This window comes from Amblyraja radiata, chromosome 4 (genome assembly GCF_010909765.2).
Source record: "Amblyraja radiata isolate CabotCenter1 chromosome 4, sAmbRad1.1.pri, whole genome shotgun sequence".
Lineage (NCBI taxonomy): Eukaryota > Metazoa > Chordata > Chondrichthyes > Rajiformes > Rajidae > Amblyraja > Amblyraja radiata.
This window is the reverse complement of record NC_045959.1, coordinates 103,998,407-104,023,621: the sequence shown is the minus strand read 5'-3', so window position 1 is coordinate 104,023,621 and position 25,215 is coordinate 103,998,407.

Here is a 25,215-nt window from a genome sequence, read left to right as displayed (position 1 = left end):
ATAAGACAGTCCTGACATCCCAGGAATCAGTCTGGTGAACCTTCTCTGCACTCCCTCTACGGCAATAATGTCCTTCCTCAGATACTTCTTACACAATTCATGTTTTGTAAGTCATGCAGCATCTCTGGAGAAAATGGAATAGGTGACATTTCAGGTCAGAACCCTTCTTCAGTCCGCGCCACCGAGCTGCCCCAAAGGCTTACTGAATTTCCTGTATCGCCTGAGGAGGTAGATACAATGGTGTGTCTTGTGTAGGAGGGAACTGCAGATGCTGGTTTAAACTGAAGATAGACACAAAAAATGCTGGAGTAACTCAGCGGCTCAGACAGCATCGCCGGAGAAAAGGAACAGGTGACGTTTCGGGTCGAGAACCTTCTTCAGACCGAAGAGTCGGAATCTCTCCCGTTTCCCTTTCCCCTGACTCTCCAATCTGAAGATGGGTCTCAACCCGAAACTTCACCTGCTCCGCCTCTCCAGAGATGCTGCCTGACCAGCTGAGTTACTCCAGCTTTTTGTGTCGAACAATGGTGTGTCTTCTTGGCTGCCAGTTCAATGTGGTTTGCTATAGCCCAGGCTAACTCAAGACATTGAAACATAGAAACATAGACCATGCTATAGACCATTCAACATGATCATGGCTGATCATCCAAATTCAGTACCCGGTTCTGGCTTTTCCCCCATATCCCTTGACTGTCATGGCAGACTATACATTGCATCTACACCAAGGTTTTCAAAACATAGCCTGAAAATGTTGTAACAATGACCTTGTTCCTTTTTAGGATTAGGTTAGGCAAGGGGGAGGTGCAGCGAGACCTGAACGTCCTTGTACATCAGTCACTGAAAGCTGGCGTGCAGGTACAGCAGGCAGTGAAGAAAGCTAATGGAATGTTGGCCTTCATAACAAGAAGATTTCAGTATAGGTTCTTCTGCAGTTGTATAGGGCTCTGGTAAGACCACATCTGGAGTATTGTGTACAGTTTTGGTCTCCTAATTTGAGGAAGGACTGTGATTGAGGCAGTGCAGCGTAGGTTCACGAGATTGATCCCTGGGATGGCGGGACTGTCATATGAGGAAATATTGAAAAGACTAGGCTTGTATTCATTGGAGTTTAGAAGGATGAGGGGGTATCTTATAGAAACATATAAAATTATAAAAGGACTGGACAAGCTAGATGCAGGAAAAATGTTCCCAATGCTGGGCGAGTCCAGAACCAGGGGCCACAGTCTTAGAATAAAGGGGAGGCCATTTAAGACTGAGGTGAGAAAAAACTTGTTCACCCAGAGAGTTGTGAATTTGTGGAATTCCCTGCCACAGAGGGCAGTGGAGGCCAAGTCACTGGATGAATTTAAGAGAGAGTTAGACAGAGCTCTAGGGGCTAGTGGAATCAAGGGATATGGGGAGAAGGCAGGCATGGGTTATTGATTGGGGACGGTCAGCCATGATCACAATGAAAGGCGGTGCTGGCTCGAAGGGCCGAATGGCCTCCACCTGCACCTATTTTCTATGTTTCTATGTTTTTAATGTGGATAGCGGAACTGCTGGTCATACAGGTTCTTTCCAAATAGGAGTGGCACGGTGACGCAGCGGTAGAGTCGCTGCCTTACAGCGCCAGAGGCCCGGGTTCCATCCTGACTACGGGTGCTGCCTGCGTGGGGTTTGTATCTGTGACCATATTCTCCAGTTTCCTTCGACAACTACTGGTTTGCAGGTTGATTGGGCTCTGAAAATGTCCCTAGTGAATAGGAAACAACTAATATGTATGGATGATCATTGGTCAGTATGGACTTGGTGGGCCGAAGGGCCTGTTTCCACACTGTATAGAGTGGATGTGGAGAGGGTGTTCCCACTAGTGGCAGAGTGTAGAACCAGAGCCTCATAGCCTCAGAATTAAAGGATGTTCCTTTAAGAAGGAGACGAGGAGCAATTTCGTTAGTCAGAGGGTGGTGAATCTGTGGAATTCATTGCCACAGAAGGCTGTGGAGGCAAAGTCAGTGGATAGATTTAAGGCAGAGATAGATAGATTCTTAATTAGTACTGGTGCCTGGGGTTATGGGGAGAAGGCAGGAGAATGGGGTTGGGATTCAACAATATATCAGCCATGATTGAATCATAAGATCATAAGATCAAGTGATAGGAGCAGAATTCGGCCATTCGGCCCATCAAGTCTACTCTGCCATTCAATCATGGCTGATCTATCTCTTCCTTCTAACCTCTTCATTCTCCTGCCTTCTCCCCATAACCCCTGACACCCGTACTAATCTTGAATGGCGGAGTAGACTTGATGGGTTGAATGGCCTAATTCTGCTCCTATCACTTATGAACTTATGAACTAACGTTGACTAAACTGAATCATGTGCAGTCACATGATTCTGTCCTTGTTCATGAACCACAACTGTCAGAATCAGTCTTTAAGTGTAGACCACCATAACTTCTGGCACAAGTCCATTACATTTATGCCCAAGACAGATTGGATCCCCAGTGTTCTCAGCTGTCATCACCAGAGAAATCATCATCCTAAATGGCAAATATACATAAGGCTTTTAATGCCGAACAGCTTCAACTGGATCCTCGCATCCCTTAAATGAACCCACACTTGGAAACCATGATCCAAAAGCTCTGGACAATGACGGTGCCTTGATGGATGGAGACACGAGGAACTGCAGATGCCCAAAGTCAGGCCTATTGGGGCCACCGCAATTGCCTCTACGGAGGCCCGATGTCCCTGGCCGTTCTCACCGGGTGGTCTTGCCCCGGCGTCGGGAGAGTCCTTTTGGCGGCTGGGCCACTTGGAACGGCCGCTTCTTGGTTGGAGCCCGCGGCTGCCGAAGCCGACAAGGCCGCGCCGGTTTGGCGCTCCTAGGCTCCAGATGAAAAAGTCGGCGCCCCGCTCTCGTCACTGCCGCCTTGCCGCCTCTCCGCTCCGCAAACCCGCAGCCCGGAGATGTTGCTCACGGCGGTCCAGCTCGCCAGAGCTCCAGCGCGGCGACCCAGGCAAGGCATCGCCCGCTCCGCTCCGCTCCGCTCCAGCGCTCCAATGCAGTGCCGCCACGCAGGCCGAGGTGCTGGGTGGTTCCCGCCAAGAAACGGCGCTCCAAGCCCGCTGGTAGGCCACGACGACGGGTCGACGGGCAGCCCGGAAAAAAGGCTGCCACACCGACCAGGTAGTGGTTTACAAAAAAAAAACACTGCTGGAGTAACTTGGCAGGTCAAGCAGCACATTCTCCAGAGATGCTGCCTGATCCGCTGAGCTACTCCAGCACTTCATGCCTTGATAGATTTTTGAGCACTGCATCGGTAGAGTTGCTGCCTTACAGCGCCAGAGACCCGGGTACAAGAACTGTAACGATATATATATTTTGAGGACTGCTTCACCAGGTGCAGTAGGTTAGGTTGAATGGTTCAATGTCACCTTATTGTCACATGTACCTAGGTACAGTGATTTATTTTGCATACAGTTCAGTAAAAATTTTACTATACATAGGTACAATCACACTTAAAGGGCCTGTCCCACTGTACGAGGTATTTCAAGAGTTCTCCCGAGATTTCGGTGCAGGCTCGAAGGGCCGAATGGCCTACTCCTGCACATATTTTCTATGTTTCTATGTTTTTTTTTTTTTCCCCTGATTCGAACTCGGAGAATGTCCTTAGCGGGTCCGTAGGAGTTCGTGGATGTCCCGTAGCGGCTCATACGAGTAACGGTAGGTACTCGGGAAATCCGGTAAACTCGTGACGTTTTTCAACACTGTGAAAATGTCCACGAGTAAATAAATACTCGTGATGAAAATTTGTTTTACTTTTTACATTCAATGTGATCATGGCTGATCATCCCCAATCTGCTCTTGTAGTTGCCTATGAAGTTACTAAGTCAGTCAGACTGACAGTTCTTTCGAACTGACTTCCATAAGTTGTACTGTGTTTTCCACTCCTTGACGCAGTTTCTTTTATGTACGTTTTCAGAGAACAGAGTACAAATAATAGACACAAAAAGCTGAAGTAACTCAGTGGGACAGGCAGCGTCTCTGGAGAGAAGGAATCGGTGATGTTTAGCTTGGTTTAGAGACACAGCACAAAAATAAACCCTTTGGTTCAGCGAGTCCACACTGACCATCGATCACCCGTACACATTAGCTCCATGTTATCCTACTTTGGCATCAACTCCCTTGTTTCTCCATCCATCTCAGTGCAGGATGTAAATGATTTAGATGCTATTTTATACTATTTTAGGCTGTTCATGTTATTTTATACAACCCATGACTACCTATGCATAACTATGCATCAGTGATCATTATATTCCTTCTTCCTTCTCCTTATTCCTTCTTTATTCCCTCGACTGAGGGTGTGATAGAAGGCCGAAACACCCAGTAACGTTGAGGTACACAACTGAAGATGTGTCTGATTGGTAGCAAAATGACCTAGTGGTCATTCCCAAGAATACCGGGTGTGAGTTGTGGTGAAGAACCTTAGGGATTGTAACATCCAGTATATCTAATCAATATATTCTATAATTCCTTCTTCTGTCACAATACTCAACCCTCATGTATATTTGGTTTAATTTAGTTTAGAGATACAACATGGAAACAAGCCCTTCGGCCCATCGACTCCGCGCCGAGCAGCGATCCCTGTACCATCTTACACACTATGGACAATTTATAATTCTTACCGAAGCCCCAATTAACCTACGAACCTCTGCGTTTTTGGAGTGTGGGAGGAAGCCGGAGCACTCGGGGAAAACCCACGCAGGTCACGGGGAGAAGGTACAAACTCCATACAGAGAGCACCCGTAGTCAGGATCGAACCCGGATCTCTGGCGCTTTAACGCAGCAAATCTACCGCTGCGCCACCATTCCACACAATATTCTTCCACTCTTGTACTTAAGTGTGATTGTGCTTATACAGGTATATAGTAACATTTTTACTGAACTGTATGCAATATAAATTACTGTAAATAGGTACATATGACAATAACCATTCAATCTAACCTACGGTACCTGGTGAAGCAGTCCTCAAAATATATATACCTGTATATCATTACAGTTCTTGTACCTGGGTCTCTGGCGCTGTAAAGCCCTTGTCCCACTTGGACTACCTATGCCAACCTTTTTTTACTCGTGGACATTTTTTAGCAGGTTGAAAAAACGCCGCGACCTACTTGAGGCCACAAGTACGCGGAGACCACTCACGAGCATGAGGAAGAGTTAACGAAGACCCACGACCTCCTACGACTTCGTGGCGATCATGGTGTAAGTATGAGTCAAGGGCAAACTCGGCAGATGTCGGCAATTAGGTCGTACAAGTGGGACAGGCCCTTAAGGCAGCAACTCTACCGATGCAGTGCCCAAAAACCTATCAAGGCATGAAGTGCTGAAGTAACTCAGTGGATCAGGCAGCATCTCTGGACCTGCTTGACCTGCCAAGTTACTCCAGCAGTGTTTTTTTTTGTAAACCAACATCTGCAGTTCCTCGTGTCTCCATCCATCAAGGCACCGTCATTGTCCAGAGCTTTTGGATCATGGTTTCCAAGTGTGGGTTCATTTAAGGGATGCGAGGATCCAGTTGAAGCTGTTCGGCATTAAAAGCCTTATGTATATTTGCCATTTAGGATGATGATTTCTCTGGTGATGACAGCTGAGAACACTGGGGATCCAATCTGTCTTGGGCATAAATGTAATGGACTTGTGCCAGAAGTTATGGTGGTCTACATTTAAAGACTGATTCTGACAGTTGTGGTTCATGAACAAGGACAGAATCATGTGACTGCACATGATTCAGTTTAGTCGACGTTAGTTCATAAGTTCATAAGTGATAGGAGCAGAATTAAGCCATTCAACCCATCAAGTCTACTCCGCCATTCAAGATTAGTACGGGTGTCAGGGGTTATGGGGAGAAGGCAGGAGAATGGGGTTAGGAGGGAGAGATAGATCAGTCATGATTGAATGGTGGAGTAAACATTAGACAATAGACAATAGACAATAGGTGCAGGTGTAGGCCATTCGGCCCTTCGAGCCAGCACTGCCATTCACAGTGATCTTGGCTGATCGTCCACAATCAGTACCCCATTCCTGCCTTCTCTGCATATCCCTTCACTCCTCTATCTTTAAAAGATCTATCTAACCCTCTCTTGAAAGCCTACAGTGAATTGGCCTCCACTGCCTTCTGAGGCAGAGAATTCCACAGATTCACAACTATCAGTGTGAAAAAGTGTTTCCTCATTTCCATTCTAAATGGCTTACCCCTTATTTTTAAACTGTGGCCCCTGGTTCTGGACTCCCCCAACATCAGGAACATGTTTCCTGCCTCGAGCGTGTCCAAACCCTTAATAATCTTATATGTTTCAATAAGAACCCTCTCATCCTTCTAAACTCCCGAGTATACAAGCCCAGCCGCTCCATTCAATCAACATATGACAGTCCTGCCATCCCAGGAATTAACCTCGTGAACCTACGCTGCACTCCCTCAATAGCAAGAATGTCCTTCCTCACATTTGGAGACCAAAACTGCGCACAATACTCCAGGTGTGATCTCACTAGGGCCCTGTACAACTGCAGAAGGACCTCTTTGCTCCTATACTCAACTCCTCTTGTTATGAAGGCCAACATGCCATTTGCTTTCTTCACTGCCTGCTGTACCTGCATGCTTACTTTGATTGACTGATGAACAAGGACCCCCAGATCCCGTTGTACTTCCCCTTTTCCCAACTTGACTCCATTTAGATAATAATCTGCCTTCGTGTTTTTGCTACCAAAGTGGATAACCTCACATTTATCCACATTAAACTGCATCTGCCATGCATCTTAGATTAGATTGGATTAGATTCGTTTATTGTCATTCAGACCTTTTGGTCTGAACGAAATTTCGTTTCCCTGCAGTCATACATATAATAAAAAATGACAAAAACACACAATCAACACAAATTTAACATCCACCACAGTGAGTTCACCAAACACCTCCTCACTGTGGTGGAAGGCAAAATCATAAAGTCTCTGTCTCTTCCCTCTTTGTTCTCCCTCTGCACCGGGGCGATCCAGGCTCCAGATGTTGTGACCCCACCGGGTGATGGTAAATCCCGCGGCTCAACCGTGCTCCGTGAACGGGCCGGTTCAAACTCTGCGGTTGGTCGCTCCGGGGCCGAGTCGGGTCTCCGCTGCCACTGCCGCTGCCACCGCCTTCGCCGCCGCCACAGCTCTGAGGCCGAGTCGTTTCTCCGCTGCCGCTGCCACCGCCACAGCTTCGGGTCTCCGCTGCCGCTGCTGCCGCCGCCACAGCTCCGGGGCCGAGTCGGGTCTCCACTGCCGCTGCTAAAGCTCCGGGGCCGAGTCGGGTCTCCGCTGCCGCTGCCACCGCCACAGCTTCGGGTCTCCGCTGCCGCTGCTGCCGTTGCTAAAGCTCCGGGGCCGAGTTGGGTCTCTGCGGCCGCTGCTGCCGCCGCCGCCGTCGCCGCCGCTGCTGCTGCCGCTCCGGGGCCGAGTCGGGTCTCCGCTGCCGCTGCTCCAGCTCCGGGGCCGAGTCGGGTCACTGCTGCAGCTGCTGCTACCGCCGCCGCCACAGCTCCGAGACCGCCAGCTCCGCCATTAGGCCTCGGCGCAGACGGAAAAGGGAACGGGGAATACGACAGAAAAAAAGTCGCATCCCCCGAAGGAAGTGACCAAAACATGTTTATCCCACCCCACCCACACACATACACAACTTAATAAAACAAAATTAACTAAAACATGACAAAGGACCAAAAAGAAAGAAAAAAAACAGACGGACTGCAGGTGGGCCGCAGCTGTTAAGCCATCTGCCCACTTACCCAACCTGTCCAAGTCACCCTGCATCCTCATAGCATCCTCCTCACAGTTTACCCTGCCACCCAGCTTTGTGTAATGTTCACCCTGCCATCCAGCTTTGTGTCAGACTAGATGGGCCAAATGGCCTAATTCTATTCCTATCACTTATGAACTTATGATTCAATCATGGCTGACCTATTGTTGCCTCCCAACCCCATTCTCCTGCCTTCTCCTCATAACCCCTGACACATGTACTAATCAAGAATCTATCTCTCTCTGCCTTAAATATATCTACTGACTTGACCTCCACAGCCTTCTGTGGCAAATAATTCCACAGATTCACCATCCTCAGACTAAAGTAAGTTCTCCTCATCTCCTTGCTAAGAGAAGGTCTTTTAATTCTGAGGCTATGTCTCGATGGATCATGATCTATGATCATGTAGCTACACACTGTAAATGGCTCGATTGTTATTATGTATTGTCTTTCTGCTAGCACGCAACAAAAGCTTTTCACTGAAATAGAAAATGAAACTGGCCAAGGGGAAAATACATCGGTTCAGGGTCAAACATTATGTTACTGAACAGTAAAACGGGGCCCAAGGTCCATAAGCCACCGATTCACATACTACATGAACAGGCCCTTTATTTATGCTGACCAGAATGCACCTTGATTCCAAGATGGCGCCCAACCCAGGCGACTATTTGTGCGCTAGTCACAGAAGCTGATCTGCAGCCACACATTGCAATCAATCCACTCTGTTAAATCTCTACACCCACAGCAACATTTCTTACTTTAAGTATGACTCCTCATTGGTGACACCTAAACTACCTTTGGTAGACAAATATGCTGGGGAAACTCAGCGGGTGAGGCAACATCTATGGAGCGAAGGAATAGGTGATGTTTCGGGTCGAGACCCTTCTTCAGACTGGGTCTCGAGCATTGTCTACACCAGTACTGTCTTTGATCGGACTTTACTGGCTTTACCCTGCACTAAACGCTATCCCCTTATCTGTACACTGCGAATGGCTCGATTGTGGCAGAGGTCTTTCTGCTGGCTGGTTAGCACGCAACAAAAGCTTTTCACTGTACCTCGGTACACGTGACACTAAACTAAACTGAACTGAACTGAAATGAACATCTAAGCTAATCCCAGTTGTTCACAGATTCATGGAGCCATAAGACTTTTACTGTTGATTCTTACCTGTCTGCTGCAGAAGAATATGGGTTTAATGCCTCTTAAAAGACTGTACAGATTTTACCAGTTAGTTTAGCTGCTGAAATAATTCTGCACAGGTCTTACACCGGGTGGATAAGCATCTGATTTCAGATGAGCCAGGTGCAGTTTTTACTCTCAGGCGCCACTGTTCCACAGCAATCTTATAACTTCCAGCTGTTGCAAAGGGAGAATTAATTTTTAGAGCTTTTTACCCTAGAACAGTATTCTAGAATATAAACGAGAGATTAGAGACACAGGATGGAAACAGGCCCTTCGGCCCACCCACCGATCATCCATTCACACTAGTTCTGCACTTTCCCACTTTCTCATCCACTCCCTACACTCGAGGGGCGATTTGTAGAGGCCAAATAACCTCCTACAAACCCGCACGTCTTTGGGATGTGGGAGAAAACTGGACCACCCGTCACGTTGTGGGCGCTGTCTGTGTGGAGTTTGTACGTTCTCCGCTTGACCTGCGTGGGTTTTCTCCGAGATCTTCGGTTTCCTCCCACACTCTAAAGACATACTGGTTTGTAGATTAATTGGTTTGGTAAATGTAAAAATTGTCTCTGGTGGGTGTAGGATAGTGTTAATGTGCGGGGATCGCTGGTCGGCGCAGACCCGGTGGGCCGAAGGACCTGTTTCTTTAAAACTAAAACTAAAAAAAAAATAAGGAGGTCTTCTGGCTTGAGTCTTCTTATGTAGAGTCAGATTTTCTACAGACAATAGACAATAGGTGCAGGAGTAGGCCATTTGGTCCTTCGAGCCAGCACCGCCATTCAATGTGATCACGGCTGATCATCCCCAATCAGTATCCCGTTCTTGCCTTCTCCCCATATCCCCTGACTCCGCTATTTTTAAGAGCCCTATCTAGCTCTCTCTTGAAAGCAGATTTCAGGCATGCTGAATTCACACACCTCCAGATTTAGACACAGTTTCTTCCGAGCTTATCAGGCAACTGAATCATCCTACCACCAACTAGAGAGCAGTCCTGACCTACCATCTACCTCATTGGAGACACTCGGACTATCTTTAATCAGATTTTACCGAATTTCACGATGGCTCAGCAATTGAGCAGCTGCCTCGCAGCGCCAGAGACCCGGGTTTAATCCTGACATCGGCTGCTGTCTGTGCGGAGTTTGTACGTTCTCCCTGTGACCGCATGGATTTTCTACAGGTGCTCCGGTTTCCTCCCACATTCCAAAGATGTGCAGGTTTGTAGGTTAATTGGCCTCTGTAAATTAGTATATGGGTGAACGATGGTCGGTGTGGACTCGGTGGGCTGAAGGACCAGTTTCCATGCTGTATCTCGATGATAAGCTAAGTGGTAAAGAAGGCAAATGGCATGCTTTCCATCATTGACTATATGAGTCAGGAAGCCATGATGCATCTCCAGAAAACTTTGAAGATAGACACAAAAAGTTTAGTTTTGTTTAGTTTAAGATGATACTCAGCGGGACAGGCAGCATCTCTGGAGAGAAGGAATGGGTGACGTTTCGGGTCGAGACCCTTCTTCAGACCTAAAACTTTGGTTCGGCTGCCATTTGGAGTATTGCATGCAGTTCTGGTTGTCCCATTACTCGAAGATTATGGAGGCTTTAGAGAGGGTGCAGAAAAGGTTTAGCAGAATGCACTGACAATAACCTACACACGCTTGGGTCAATTTACAATTTTACTGAAACCAATTAGCCTACAAACCTCAATGTTTTTGGAGTGTGGGAGGAAGCTAGAGCACCCATAGAAAACCCACGCGGTCACAGGGAAAACATACAAACGTCGTACAGCCAGCACCCGTAGTCAGGATCGAACCAGGATCTCTGGCGCTGTAAGGCATCAACTCTACTGCTGCGCCACTGTGCCGCCCTCTCTGGAATGCCAAAGATTGAGAGGAGACTTGATTGTAGTATAAAATTGGAAGAGGCACAGATATGGCAGACAGTCAGAATCTTTTTCCCTCAGAGGCGGAAATGTCAAAGACTAGAAGGAATCCCTTTAAGGTGTTGGGAGGTCATGATGCAGTTGTATAAGATGTTGGTGAGACAATATTTGGAATATTGTGTTCAGTTCTGGGCACCATGTTATACGAAAGATATTGTCAAGCTTGAAAGGGTTCAGAGAAGATTTACGAGGATGTTGCCAGGACTACAGGGTGTGAGCTACAGGGAGAGGTTGAGCAGGCTGGGTCTCTATTCCTTGGAACCCAGGAGGGTGAGGGGTGATCTGATAGAGGTGTATAAAATCATGAGAGGAATAGATCGGATAGATGCACAGAATCTCTTGCCCAAAGTAGGGGAATCGAGGACCAGAGGACATAGGAACAATGTGAAGGGGAAAAGATTTAATAGGAATCTGAGGAGTAACTTTTTCACACAAAGGGTGGTGGGGGTATTGTAAATTGTCCCTAGTGTGCAGAATCAGTCATAGAGTGATACAGTGTGGAAACAGGCCCTTTGGCCCAACTTGCCCACACCGGCCAACATGTACCAGCCATTCTAGTCCCTCCTGCCTGCATTTGGCCCATATCCCTTCAAACATATTGGGAAAGTCCCTGCCTCAACTACCTCCTCTAGCAGCTCGTTCCATACACACAGCACTGGCGTAGTGCTAGTGTACGGGGATCGCTGGTCAGCACTGACTGGGTGGGCCGAAGGGCCTGTTTCCATGCTGTATCTCTAGACTAAACTAAACTACATAGTAGATTACACTAAGACGGTACACAAAAATCACCACATTTCCAGCCCCAACTTGTCCCCTTTCAGTTCAAAGTTGTTCAATAAAGAATGGCTATCCCTGCTATAATTATTTTCCCACCTCTCTCTTAGTCCCCAAAGTAAATCTTCCAGCATCTGGGTCATTAAATCTGCATACTCCACACCTTTGGTACAGAGTAAACAGCTGCTCTCCTCTCTCCCACACTGTTGCAGGGATGTAAAGAGCCACTTAGTGTTGTTAGCAGATGCTTGCAGTGATTACTGATCTACAGCTCCGTGGGATGTAGTGCTACACAGGTTTAGTTTAGTTTAGAGGTACAGGGCGAAACAGGCCCTTCAGTCCACCGAGTCCACGCTGGCCAGCGATCCCTGCACACTAGCACTATCCTACACATACTTGGAACAATTTACATTCATACCAAGCCAATTAATGTACAAACCTCAACGCCTTTGGCATGTGGAGGAAACCAAAGATCTCGGAGGAAACCCAGGCTGTCACGGGGAAAAACGTAAAACTCCGTACAGACATCACCCGTAGTCGGGATTGAACCCGGGAATCCGGCGCTACAAGCGTTGTAAGGCAGAAACTCTACCGCTGCGCCACCGTGCTGCCCCTGCACCTCCTATTTCCCTCCTGGTAAACAATGACATTCCTAGTTATACACCATTGTGTATAAGATCATGAGGGGAATAGATCGGGTAGATGCACAGAGTCTTTTACCCAGAGTAGGGGCATCAAGAACCAGAGGACATAGGTTTAAAGTGTGAGGGGGAAATCTATATTACTGAAAGTCTCATCTTGACCACTTCCTGTTGCACTCTATATTGATTTTAGAAAAAACGCTGCCACTTACGGCTGTGATTTTTGGCCATTTTACTCCGCTGGTCAGGACAAGAAGATTTTTCCCATCGATGAAAAATAAAAGACTTATTAATGTTTAAAAAATGTTGAGATTCTCTCTCCTGAAGGCCACGCCCCTTCCGGAGGGACTATAAAACCCGGAAGTGTGGAGGTGCCTCAGTTCTCTGCAAGATGGGGGAAGCGAGAGGTTGCAATTCTCAGTCTGAGCTGTGAATAATACTGAACATATGTCTACTAAACTGTGAGTGGTTTTACTGGCCTGTCAGTGCCCTTAATGTGGTTTGAAAATGTAGTTTGAAAATGCAAAAGTGTTTTTGGGTTTGAGAATGCAAAAGTTGCCTGCCTAATTGAAAAGTTGGTTTGAGAATGCAAATGTTGCCATGCCTCATTGTAAAGTTGGTTTGAGAATGCTAAAGTTGCCTTGCCTAATTGAAAAGTTGGTTTGAGAATGCTAAAGTTGCCTTGCCTAATTGAAAAGTTGATTTGAGAATGCCTTGCCTAATTGAAAAGTTGATTTGAGAATGCCTTGCCATGTACGGCTGTGATTTTTGGCCATCTTACACAGAGTCCCTCTCCGCTCATCAGGTGCGGAGGATTTTTCCCATCGATGAAAAATAAAAGTTATTAGTGTTTTAAAAATGTTGAGATTCTCTCTCCTGTCAATCATGCCATGAAGGCCTCACCCCTTCTGGTGGGAGGGACTATAACACCTGGAAGTGTGGGCATGGCTTAGTCTCTGCTAGAAGGGGGAGGGAGAGGTCACAACTCTCTTTCTTTAGTGGCCTTGCACCCTGCTTGAAATGGTATGAATGCACTTGAATTTGGTGGCCTTGCACCCTGCTTGAAATGGTAGGAAACTGCACTCGAATTTGGTGGCCTTGCAGGCTGCTTGAAATGGTAGGAAACTGCACTCGAATTTGGTGGCCTTGCACCCTGCTTGAAGTGGTAGGAAACTGCATTCTAATTTGGTGGCCTTGCAGGCTGCTTGAAATGGTTGGAAACTGCACTGGAATTTGGTGGCCTTGCACCCTGCTTGAAGTTAAATCTGGTTAAATTAAAGACTGCGCAAATCATGTACAAAGCAAGAAATTATTTACTTCCAAGATATATACAAAAACTGTTTATGGAAAGACAGGGTGGGTTAATTTGAGAGGGGAACATTATTTAAAAAAACTCTATGTTAGAACAACTCTTAAAAGTATGTGCATAGCAACCTATGGTGTGAATTTGTGGAATGGTCTGGAACAGGAGATAAAACTTAGCACAAGCATAATTCAGTTTAAAAAGATGTACAAAAACACTTGTTTAAAAGGATATCGGGATGAGGATAGGGGATTGTGTGTGATATTTGTTATACTGATTGTATTGAGAAGGGTGATTATAGAGTGATGGGTTGTATATATGACTAAGATACTGTATAGTATATGAGGGTTTTTTCTTTTCTTTTTTCTTTTTTCTTTTTTGTATGGCTTTGTAAATATTTGATTAGTGTTTAAATGTAAATAATTCGGTGTACATATAGTGGCTGGTGTACATATGGTGTACATATAGCTGCTAAATTTGTAAAAGATAATTACAAGCAGTTGAATAAGGGGTGGGAATTAATAAGCTTTGGCTTTTCCTGCTCCTTTTCGGATACATATGATTTCATTTATTTATAGATATTGTTTATGACACTTTATAAATATATTTGTTTTGTCTTTTGTATGCCGTTTCACACTTGCTTTTTATTCTTTTATTCTGTTCGAAATAAATAATAAAATAAATAAATAAAAGTGGTAGGAAACTGCACTCGAATTTGGTGGCCTTGCACCCTGCTTGAAGTGGCATTTCAAGGAATAGCCGTGAGTCAACTGCCAGCCCACCAGCCTTGAGTGAGTGAGCTGCCAGCATACCAGGCTTGAGTGACTGAGCCGCCAGCCCAAGAAGGCCCCCAAATTCCAGTGCAGTTTCCAGCCCAAAATGTCCATACTAGCCTTCAGGAAACCAGTCCCTTCAGCCCGCAACACCCATACTAACGCTCCAGAAAGCCTCGCCCCCCTACCCCCCGCCCACAGGCCACCAATATTGGAATTAGTGGAGAGGTGGAATATTGCATTAGGGGACCAGCCCTCGTGTGTGTGAAGCTGGGACCCAACGGGTCCCACTTAGTCTAGTATTTAATATGAACCTGAGTGGCAACTTGTTTTACACAAACGGTGGTGGGTGTATGGAACAAGCTGCCAGAGGAGGTAGTTGAGGCAGGTACTATCTCAACGCAGGCACTAAAATGTTGTGATATTACCATGGATAGGGCAGGTTTGGAGGGATATGGGCCAAAGGCGGGCAAGTGGGACTAGTGTAGATGGGACATGTTGGTCGGAGTGGGCAAGTTGGACCGAAGGGTTTCTCTACCTCATCGGGACTTCTGCGGCTGATCAGCCAGTCAATTTTGCCCCCTGCGGCCGGGGCTGTGGAACACCGGTCGGCCAGAGCTGGCAGATCCCTTCCCATAGCCGACTACCATTGCCGACCGGCGGGCCGGTATCTCGGCTCCTCGGCGGAACGTTCCGGTACAGTTGGACTCCTCTCTGAGGCCGTGACCACGTCCGGCAAAATGGATAATCCTGAAAGTCTCTGGAACAAAGGGTGCTGGAAAATCGGTGGTGGACGTGTGCCTTTCAGAACATGGCTGCCTGGGTGCCTTCATTTCCACAGTGTATTCACTGTGTGACTTCCAACATATTTGTGAGCCTGCCTTGTACATCTTGCAGCTGCCGACCAACTAACACATGTAGTGCATTTCTAGGCTCATCACAGGTCATAAGGAATAGAACTAAGCCATTTGGCCCATCAAGTCTACTTCGCTATTCAATCATGGCTGATCTATCTCTCCCTGCTAACCCTATTCTCCTGCCTTCTCCCCATAACCTCTGACACCCGTACTAATCAAGAATCTATCTAACTCTGCCTTAAATATATCCACTGACTTAGTCTCTTCAGATTCAGATTAAACTTTAATTGTCATTGTCAGTGTACAGTACAGAGACAACGAAATGCAGTTAGCATCTCCCTGGAAGAGCGATATAGAATATGATTTCAATAAATAAATCTATTTACATGCATACGGTCATAGTGTTTTTCCTGTGGGAGGAGTGTCCGGGGGGGGGGGGGGGGGGGGGGAAGGGTGATTGGCAATCACCGAGGTACATTGTTGAGTAGTGTGACAGCCGCAGGGAAGAAGCTGTTCCTGGACCTGCTGGTCCGGCAACGGAGAGACCTGTAGCGCCTCCCGGATGGTAGGAGGGTAAACAGTCCATGGTTGGGGTGAGAGCCGTCCTTGGCGATGCTGAGCGCCCTCCGCAGACAACGCTTGCTTTGGACAGACTCAATGGAGGGGAGTGAGGATCCGGTGATGCGTTGGGCAATTTTCACCACCCTCTGCAGTGCTCTCCAGTCGGAGTCAGAGCAGTTGCCATACCATACTGTGATACAGTTGGTAAGGATGCTCTCGATGGTGCAGCGGTAGAAGTTCACCAGAATCCGAGGAGACAGATGGACCTTCTTCAGTCTCCTCAGGAAGAAGAGACGCTGGTGAGTCTTCTTGACCTGAGTTGAGGTATTGTGGGTCCAAGAGAGGTCATCAGAGATGTTGACCCCCAGGAACCTGAAGCTGGAAACACACTCCACCTCCGTCCCATTGATGTGGATGGGGGTGTGCGTGCCGCCCCTAGACTTCCTGAAGTCTACAATGAGCTCCTTGGTCTTCTTGGAGTTAAGGGCCAGGTTATTGTCAGCGCACCATGCTGCTAGGAGCTGGACCTCCTCCCTATAGGCCGACTCATTGTTGTTGCTGATGAGGCCAATCACCGTTGTATCATCTGCATACTTGATGATGGTGTTAGTACCATGTACAGGTGTGCAGTCGTAGGTGAAGAGGGACTAGAGGAGGGGGCTCAGCACACAGCCCTGTGGAACGTTGGTGTTCAGGTTGAGGGTTGAAGAGGTGTGGTTGTCTAACCTAACAGACTGGGGTCTGTTGGTTAGAAAGTCCAGTATCCAGTTGCAGAGGGAGGGGTCGGTGCCCAGGTTACCGAGTTTGGTGATCAGTTTAGAGGGTATAATGGTGTTGAATGCTGAGCTGTAATCGATGAACAGCATTCTTACGTAAGTGTCTCTGTTGTCGAGGTGGGAGAGGGCGGAGAGAAGTGCCGTTGAGATGGCATCCACCGTACTCCTGTTCTTGCGGTAGGCAAACTGATAGGGATCCAGTGTGGGGGGTAGGCAGCTTTTGAGGTGTGCCAGGACCAGCCTCTCGAAGCACTTGGTGATGATGGGAGTAAGTGCAACTGGGCGGAAGTCGTTGAGGCTTGCCGCAGTGGAGTGTTTTGGCACCGGCACGATGGAGGTGGTTTTAAGGCACGTGGGGACAACTGCTTGGGCAAATGACAGGTTGAAGATGTCAGTCCAGACGTCTGTCAGCTGCGCAGCACAGGCCCTGAGCACGCGCCCGGGGATGCCGTCAAGTGCCAGCAGCCTTACGTGCATTAGTCCGACTCAGTGCCACCTCTACCGTCGTAGGGGAGTGAGGTGTGAGGGGTTGGTGATCAGCAGGGAGCACAGCCCTTGATGGCCTGTCCTCTAGATGGTCCCTGTCGAAGCGGCCAGAGAAGTGGTTGAAGCTCCTCAAGGTAAGGAGGCGTCGCTGGATGTGGGGGGTGATGTTGGTGGGTCTAAGTCCGGAGGCATGGATGCCTTGCCACATGCATCGGGGGTTTGAGTTTGTTGTTGAAGTGCTCCTCAATCTGACTTATGGAAGTGCTTGGCCTCTTTATGCCCTCTTCAGGTTAGCCCTTGATGAACTGTATGCCGAGCATCGCCTTACGCTGAAAGCGGTGTCTCGTGCTTTTCAGCAGTAGCCTGACCTCGCTGTTCATCCATGGATTCTGAATCGGGAATAGACCAACATAGAAACATAGAAATTATGTGCAGTATTAGGCCATCGGCCCTTCGAGCCTGCACCGCCATTCAATATGATCATGGCTGCTCATCCAACTCGTATCCGGTAACCTGCCCTCCCAACCCTCTGTCCCCTTAGGCCACAGGGCACATCTAACTCCCTCTTAATATAGCCAATGACTTGGCCTCGACTACCTCTGTGGCAGAGAGTTCCGGAGATTCACCACACTCTGTGTAAAAAAAGTGTCTTCTCATCTCGGTTTTAAAGGATGTTCTCCCTTATCCTTAAGCTTGTACCCCTTGTCCTGGACTTCCCCACATCGGGAGCATCTTCCTGCATCTAGCCTGTCCACCCTTTAGAATTTTATACGTTTCTATAAGATCCCCTCTCATCTCCTAAATTCGAGAGATAAACCAATTCTATCCAGTCTTTCTTCATAAGACAGTCCTGAAATTCCCAGGAATCATCTGGTGACCTTCCTGCACTCCCTCTATGGCAATAATTTCCTTCCTCATATTTGGAGACCAAAACTGTACGCAATACTCCAGGTGTGGTCGCACCAAGAAACCCTGTAACTGCATAGAACCTCCCTGCTCCTATACTCAAATCCTTTTGCTATAAGCTAACATACCATTCGCTTTTCTTCACTGCCTGCTGCACTCATGCGACTTCAATGACTGGTGTACCATGACACCCAGGTCCGCTGCATCTCCCCTTCCTAAGTCGGCACCATGGTTCAGCCCTCTATGGCAAAGAATGCCACAGATTCACCACCCTCTGACTAGAGAAATTCCTCCTCATCTCCTTCCTGAAAGAACATTCTTTAATTCTGAGGCTATGACCTCTAGTCCTAGACCCTCCCACTAGTGGAAACGTCCTCTCCACATCCACTCTATTCTGTATGTTTCACTGAAACATTGAAACGTGGCTGTCACGGTGGCTCAGCGGTAGAGTTGCTGCCTTACAGCGAATGCAGCGCCAGAGACCCGGGTTCGATCCCGACTACGAGTGCTGTCTGTATGGAGTTATTACGTTCTCCCCGTGACCTGCATGGGTTTTCTCTGAGATCTTCGGTTTCCTCCCACACTCCAAAGACGTGCAGGTTTGTAAGTTAATTGGTTTGGTAAATGTAAAAATTGTCCCTGATGAGTGTAGGATAGTGTTAATGTGCAGGGATCGCTGATCGACACGGACCCAGTGGGCCGAAGGGCCTGTTTCCATGCTGTATCTCTAAACTAATGAGGTCCCACTTCATTCTTCTAAACTCCAGCGAGGCGCATGGGCCGGTAGGAGAGTGAACTGGGGTAATACCTCCAGCACCTTCAAGGTCAGCTGCAGGGGGCATCCCTGGGAATATAAAGATGGGCCGGGCGAGGAGAGGAGAGGAGAGGGACGTCGGTTCTTTGGTCAATCCGGTGACCGAGGATGGCCCTGCAGAAGCCTGGGGCTCGCCTGGAAAGGAAACTGCTCCAGTAGACCGAGCAACGCAGGCCGACTGGAATTTGGACTTTGAATAAAGGAACCAAAACGCCCGCATGTGTAATATAAGCAAAAAGGAATTTCACTATGCAGCTACACATGTGGCAAGTAAAATACCTTTGAGATTGGATTTTTATTTCAGTAACAATTTAGAACAGTAATTCTTTTTTATTTTGTTGGCAATTTCAACTAAGCTTTGTTTTTGTTGCCATGACACATGTACAAAAATTGCAAGTTTCTTACTCACTCAATATAATGTCCCCAGTTAAAACATGAATGGAATCAATTAGATGAAGAAATCTGCATTATTTTGGCACCCAACTATATTATTACGAAATATTCAATAACTAGCTGGCAGATAAGATGGTATTTATTCTGTTAGACTCTCTTGTTTAGAGTAGGAGTAATCAAATAATGATAAGGGCATTGACTACTAACTGTAGGGTTTCATCCCATGTTATTTCCCAGCAGATGTGCTTCTTTTTACACAATTCACAACTTTTCTATCCCTGAGCTTAACAAAAACACCACCCTTTATCATTTCAGCTCACATTGTCGGCAAGACAGTGGTAGAGTTGCTGCCTTACAGCGCTTGCAGCGCCAGAGACCCGGGTTCGATCCCGACTACGGGTGCTGTCTGTACGGAGTTTGTACGTTCTCCCCATGACCTCATGGGTTTTCTACGAGATCTTTAGTTTCCTCCCACACTCCAAACACTTGCAGGTAAATTGGCTTGGTGTATGTGTGAATTGTGTAGGATAGTGTTAATGTGTGGGGATTGCTGGTCGGTGTGGACTCAGTGGGATGAAGGGCCTGTTTCCCCGCTGTATCTCTAGACTAAGTTAAAGTAAACTTGTCTCTTCATCCGTAGCCTTTGACCAACAATCTGCCCATCAAATAACACCCTCGCCTATGCCCACCTATTGTTGTGAATGAAAGTGTGTTGCAAAACACTTTAACTCCCTTTCCCATTCCCATACTGACCTTTCTGTCCAAGGCCTCCTCCACCGTGAGGCCAAACAGCACTTCATATTTCACTCGGGCACCTTACAACCCAACGGTATGAATATTGATTTCACAATCTTCAAGTAACCCTTGCATTCCTTCTCTCTCCCTCCCTCCCCCACCCTAGTCATCCTACCAGTTATCCGGTCGTCCTCCTGAGATTCACTGTTTGTATCCACTCGTTATCACCTCCCCCTCAGCCAACAATGGACCATTGTCAGCTCCACTGATCCTTGATTTGTCCTTTTCATACCATTTCATGTTCTCAAGTTATAGGAGTAGAATTGGGTCATTCGGCCCATCGAGTCTACTCCGCCATTCAATCATGGCTGATCTCTGCCTCCTAATCCCATTTTCCTGCCTTCTCCCCATAACCCTTGACACGCGTTCAAATCAAGAATTTGTCTAGCTCTGCCTCGAAAATATCGACTGACTTTCATAGCGAGAGGATTTGCGTATATGAGGAAGGAGTTGTGAACGTGGAATCCTCTGCCACACAAGGCAGTGGAGGCCAATACACTAGATATATTCTAGAGTTAGATATAGCTCTTAGGGCCAATGGAATCAAGGGATTATGGGGAGAAAGCATGAACGGGGTACTGATTTAGGATGATCAGCCATGATCATATTGAATGGCGGTGCTGGCTCGAAGGGCCAAATGGCCTACTCCTACACCTATTTTCTATGTTTCTATGACTTGGCCTCCACAGCCCTCTGTGTCAATGAGTTAGACAGAAGTTCCTTTCTAAAAGAGCGCCCTTTAATTCGGAGGCTATGACCTCTGGTCCTAGACTCTCCCACCAGTGGAAACATCCTTTCCCCATCCACCCCATTATTTTGTATCTTTCAATGAGGTCCTCCCTCCATCTTCTAAACTCTAGCGAGTAGAGGCCCATTGCTGTCAAATGGTCATCATATACTGACCCACTCATTCCTGGAATCATTCTTGAAGACCTAATACCTTTCATTCGCTTGTTCTTTGTATGTTTTCATCTCTCTAGTTCCCCTCTCCCCTGACTCTCAGTCTGAAGAAGGGTCTCGGCCCGAAACGTCACCTATTCCATTTTTCCAGAGATGCTGCCTGAGCCGCTGAGTTACTCCAGCAGTTTGCGACTATCTCGGGCCGAAGTGCCTGTTTCCACGCTGTAAGTCAAGAATCAAGCGTGTTTTATTGTCATAAGTCCCAGATAGAACAATGAAATTCTTACTTGCAGCGGCAAAACGGAATATGATAATAATAATAATAATAATATATCTTTTATTGTCATTGCACGTCAGTGCAACGAGATTTAGTGTGCAGCTCCACTGATGTACAAGAAAGGTAAATAAATACAATACATAAATAAGCAAGCTGAATTGATTGACGTGACCATCTGAGGGAGACTGTCCAAAGGGGGCGGGTGGGGGGGGGGGCACTCATTAGGGCCGGTTCAGAGCCGCTATAGCTCTTGGGATAAAACTGTTCCTGAGTCTAGATATTCGGGCGTAGAAGGCCTTGTAACGTCTGCCGGAGGGAAGTAGTTGAAACAGACCGTGGCAGGGGTGTGATGAGTCCTTATGGATGCTGAGGGCCTTCCTGAGGCACCGCGTGTGGTAGATGCCCTCCAAGGCTGGTAGCTCTGTCCCGGTGATCCGCTGCGCTCTGTTGACGACGCGCTGAAGAGCTCTCCTCTCCGCCTCCGTGCAGCTGAGATACCACACAGAGATGCCATACGTTAGTATGCTCTCTGTGGTGCAGTGGTAGAACGTTGTCAGCAGCTGTTGGGGCAGACCAGTCTTTTTTTAATGTCCTCAGGAAGAACAGTCGTTGCTGTGCCTTCTTGACCAGCGCGGCAGTGTTTGTGGACCATGTGAGGTCTTCTGAAATGTGAGTGCCCAGAAACTTAAAGCTGGACACTCTCTCCACACTTTCCCCGTAAATGGAGATTGGGGCGTATTCTCCAGAATGGGACCTCCTGAAGTCAATAATCAGCTCCTTGGTCTTGGAGGTGTTTAGTGCCAAGTTGTTATTGGCGCACCAGACCGCCAGGTTCTGCACCTCCGCGACTTTTCTCCGAGATCTTCGGTTCCCACATTACTGGAAGTTGGACAATTTTTTTTTACATTTATCAAGCCTATTCATTATTCAAGCCAATTAAACTACAAACCTGTATATCTTAGGAATGTGGGTCCCTGGTGGTCTTTTCAGAAGGTACAAGGTACACACACACACTTGCACACATACGTACGCACAAAAAACAAACGATAATAGACAATAAACAATAAATAATAGACAATTGGTGGAAGAGTAGGCCTTTCGGCCCTTAGAGCTAGCACCGCCATTCAATGTGATCATGGCTGATCATCCCCAATCAGTACCCTGTTCCTGCCTTCTCCCCATATTCCCTGACTCCGCTATCTTTAAGTGCCCTATCTAGTTCTCTCTTGAAAGTATCCAGAGATCCGGCCTCCACCGGTTATAATAGTGCAATGATAACAATAATACTCAATATAGTTCAGAGGTTATTTGAGGTTGTAGTTTAATAGCTGATTGGCTCAAGGGAAAAAAGCTGACTGAGTTCTCTTTGTCGAAATGCCCATTTAATACAATCCAAATGCTTGAGTTCTATCGTCTGTCAAAGGCTGAGTGCCACTGTAGTAGCCCGCTGTTTTTGCTGCTGAATAGCCACTCCAGTTCGCTAATGCATGCTTATTTTACTTACCCACTTTCAAAACTTCATCCGAACTTGACGGTAAGGTGTCAGGCTGTTTCCCCGAGTGACTCCCACTGAATTGCAGCCTTGGAGGTGATCACAGCAAGACACGAGAGGCAGTGGATGTGACGGCAGCGGCAAATTATTTCTGAAAACTTAGAAACATCTTTATCTTGCCAGCCTGCTCCTGCAGTCTAATTAGAGGTTCTCGTGGTACAATGCAGACAGCAAGAGGCAGCCCCGCCAGTCAAGTGGGTTGGCAATGCTCGGCACTGGGAGACGAGGGGAAAAGATGATGGTGCTTAGAAGCTGTGGTCGCAGCTACTTCTGTACAGGTTTTGCTACTTTTCTTGAAGAAGCCATTCAGGGGAGAAATAAATCTGACGTATTTAAAAGAGAATTAACATGTCATTATCGAAACGCAATTCCCATTCAAATATAAAAATAGAAAACGATGGGAAAATGCAGCAGGTCTTGTCAGGATAATGAATTGCTAACCTGTCATTTCTCTTTTCACATTTTCAGACATGAATCACCACCTACCAACATCCAGCACATGCATTCCCATTTTAACTCAGAATTACTTTATTTTTTTTTGAGTTGAGACCCTCATTCACCATAAACCTTTTAAACACTGAGGATAACTGGTAGAAGTATTGCGACTGAGGTTGAGATGGCTGTTATATTAAAGGTAACCCTGCCCCTTCAGTGAACCTCCACTCCCCGCACTTCAATGCTCACATAATGTCCCAAATGTGAATGAATGAATGAATAAGTTTATTGGCCAAGTATTCACATACAAGGAATTTGCCTTGGTGCTCCGCCCGCAAGTGACAACATGACATACAGTGACGGTTAGGAATGACACATAAAACATTAAACATTAATAATGATCAGGTCTATGTTGTCTCAGATTAGTTTGATGGTCAGGTTGTGGGCAGTTCCCCCCGCCACGGGTACCATGTAATCCCGTGCTACCTGCTCCATGGTCGGATAGTCGGCGTCTAAACCATCTCCCACACCTGGTTTGCCAGGTGAGGAGGGGGCTGTGGACCCCCAGCAGGACCAAAAACAAGACCTGTCAAAGGGCGGATGGGCTTCTAGCGAGCCAACGACCATCCACACTTCAGTAGAAGTTGCGATCACTGTCGTACAGGGCATCGTGAGGAATGATGAGAAGACACACACACACCAAAATCCTCTACTTCCAGTGGCGGAAGTCCGCAGGAACTGGAGGACAGAGATGTGTTGTGTGTCCGTCACCGTTTCCGTTGGAAACCAGCACCACTGGTTTCAACCGCGATGAATGAATAGTTTAGTTTAGTTTAGTTTAGTTTAGAGATACTGCCCAGAAACAGACCCCTTGACCCACAGAGTCCGCACCGACCAGCGATCCCCGCACATTAACACTATCCTACGCACACACACACGAGGGACAAATTACATTTATACCAAGCCAATGAACCTACAAACCTGTACGTCTTTGGAGTGTGGGCAGAAACCGAAGATCTCGTTGAAAACCCACGCGGTCACGGGGAGAACGTACAAAGTCCATAGTCGGGATTCAACCTGGGACTCTGGCGCTGCAAACGCTGTAAGGCAGCAACTCTACCGCTGTGCCGCCCCTGCTGGTGCTAGACTCTATTAAACTTTCTCAATGGCTCTCAGATACATTTGAGAAGCACAGGGACTTAGAGAGTGTATGAGTCTATGCTGTGCTAATGGCGTAGATCAGATAGATGCAAGATGCTCTTTAGAGTAAGATACTCTTTAGAGAGTCTAAAGTCCCTATGCTCCTTATATATGTATAAAGTATAGATAGATATTGATTGATTGATAGAATTTATTGCCACACAACCAGGGTCGGTGGAATTTTGGGTTGTCAGCAGCGGTACAATAATAAAGAACACACAACCACAATAAAAAATATAACACAAACATCCACCCCAGCATTCATCACTGTGGTGGAAGGCACAGAACTTGGCCAGACCTCCTCCATTTTCCCCCATGGCCGGGACCTCCACCCTCCGCAGCCGTTGCTGCGGGTGTCCAGATGGTAAGGGACAAAGTCAAAGGCAAGGTAAGTCCAGGATCGGCTCTTCCTCACCGGAGACCGCGGCTTCAGGCTGGTGTAGGCCGCAGGCCGGCGGTCGAAGATTTAAGGTTCCCGCCGCGCCGCGCCGCGCCGCTATATACTTTAGCATCTATCTATAAGTATAGATACACTTATACTAGCAAAAGAGAAGTGTGTGGGCAGGAGCTGCAGATGCTGATTTAGACCAAAGATAGACACAAAATGACTCTTTTTCTTTTTTCTTTTCTCGTTCTCATTTGTTACATTGTTTACATATTGTGTTGTGCTGCTGCAAGTTAGAATTCCATTGTTCTATCTGGGATACATGACAATAAAACACTCTTGACTCTTCATTCTCTTGACTTGGAAGCTGTGGTGGCAGCTACTTTTGTACAGGTTTGCTACTTACTGTTTACAGCGTGAAGGCAGGTCCTTTGGACCATCACACAAACCAACCTCCTTTCCATTG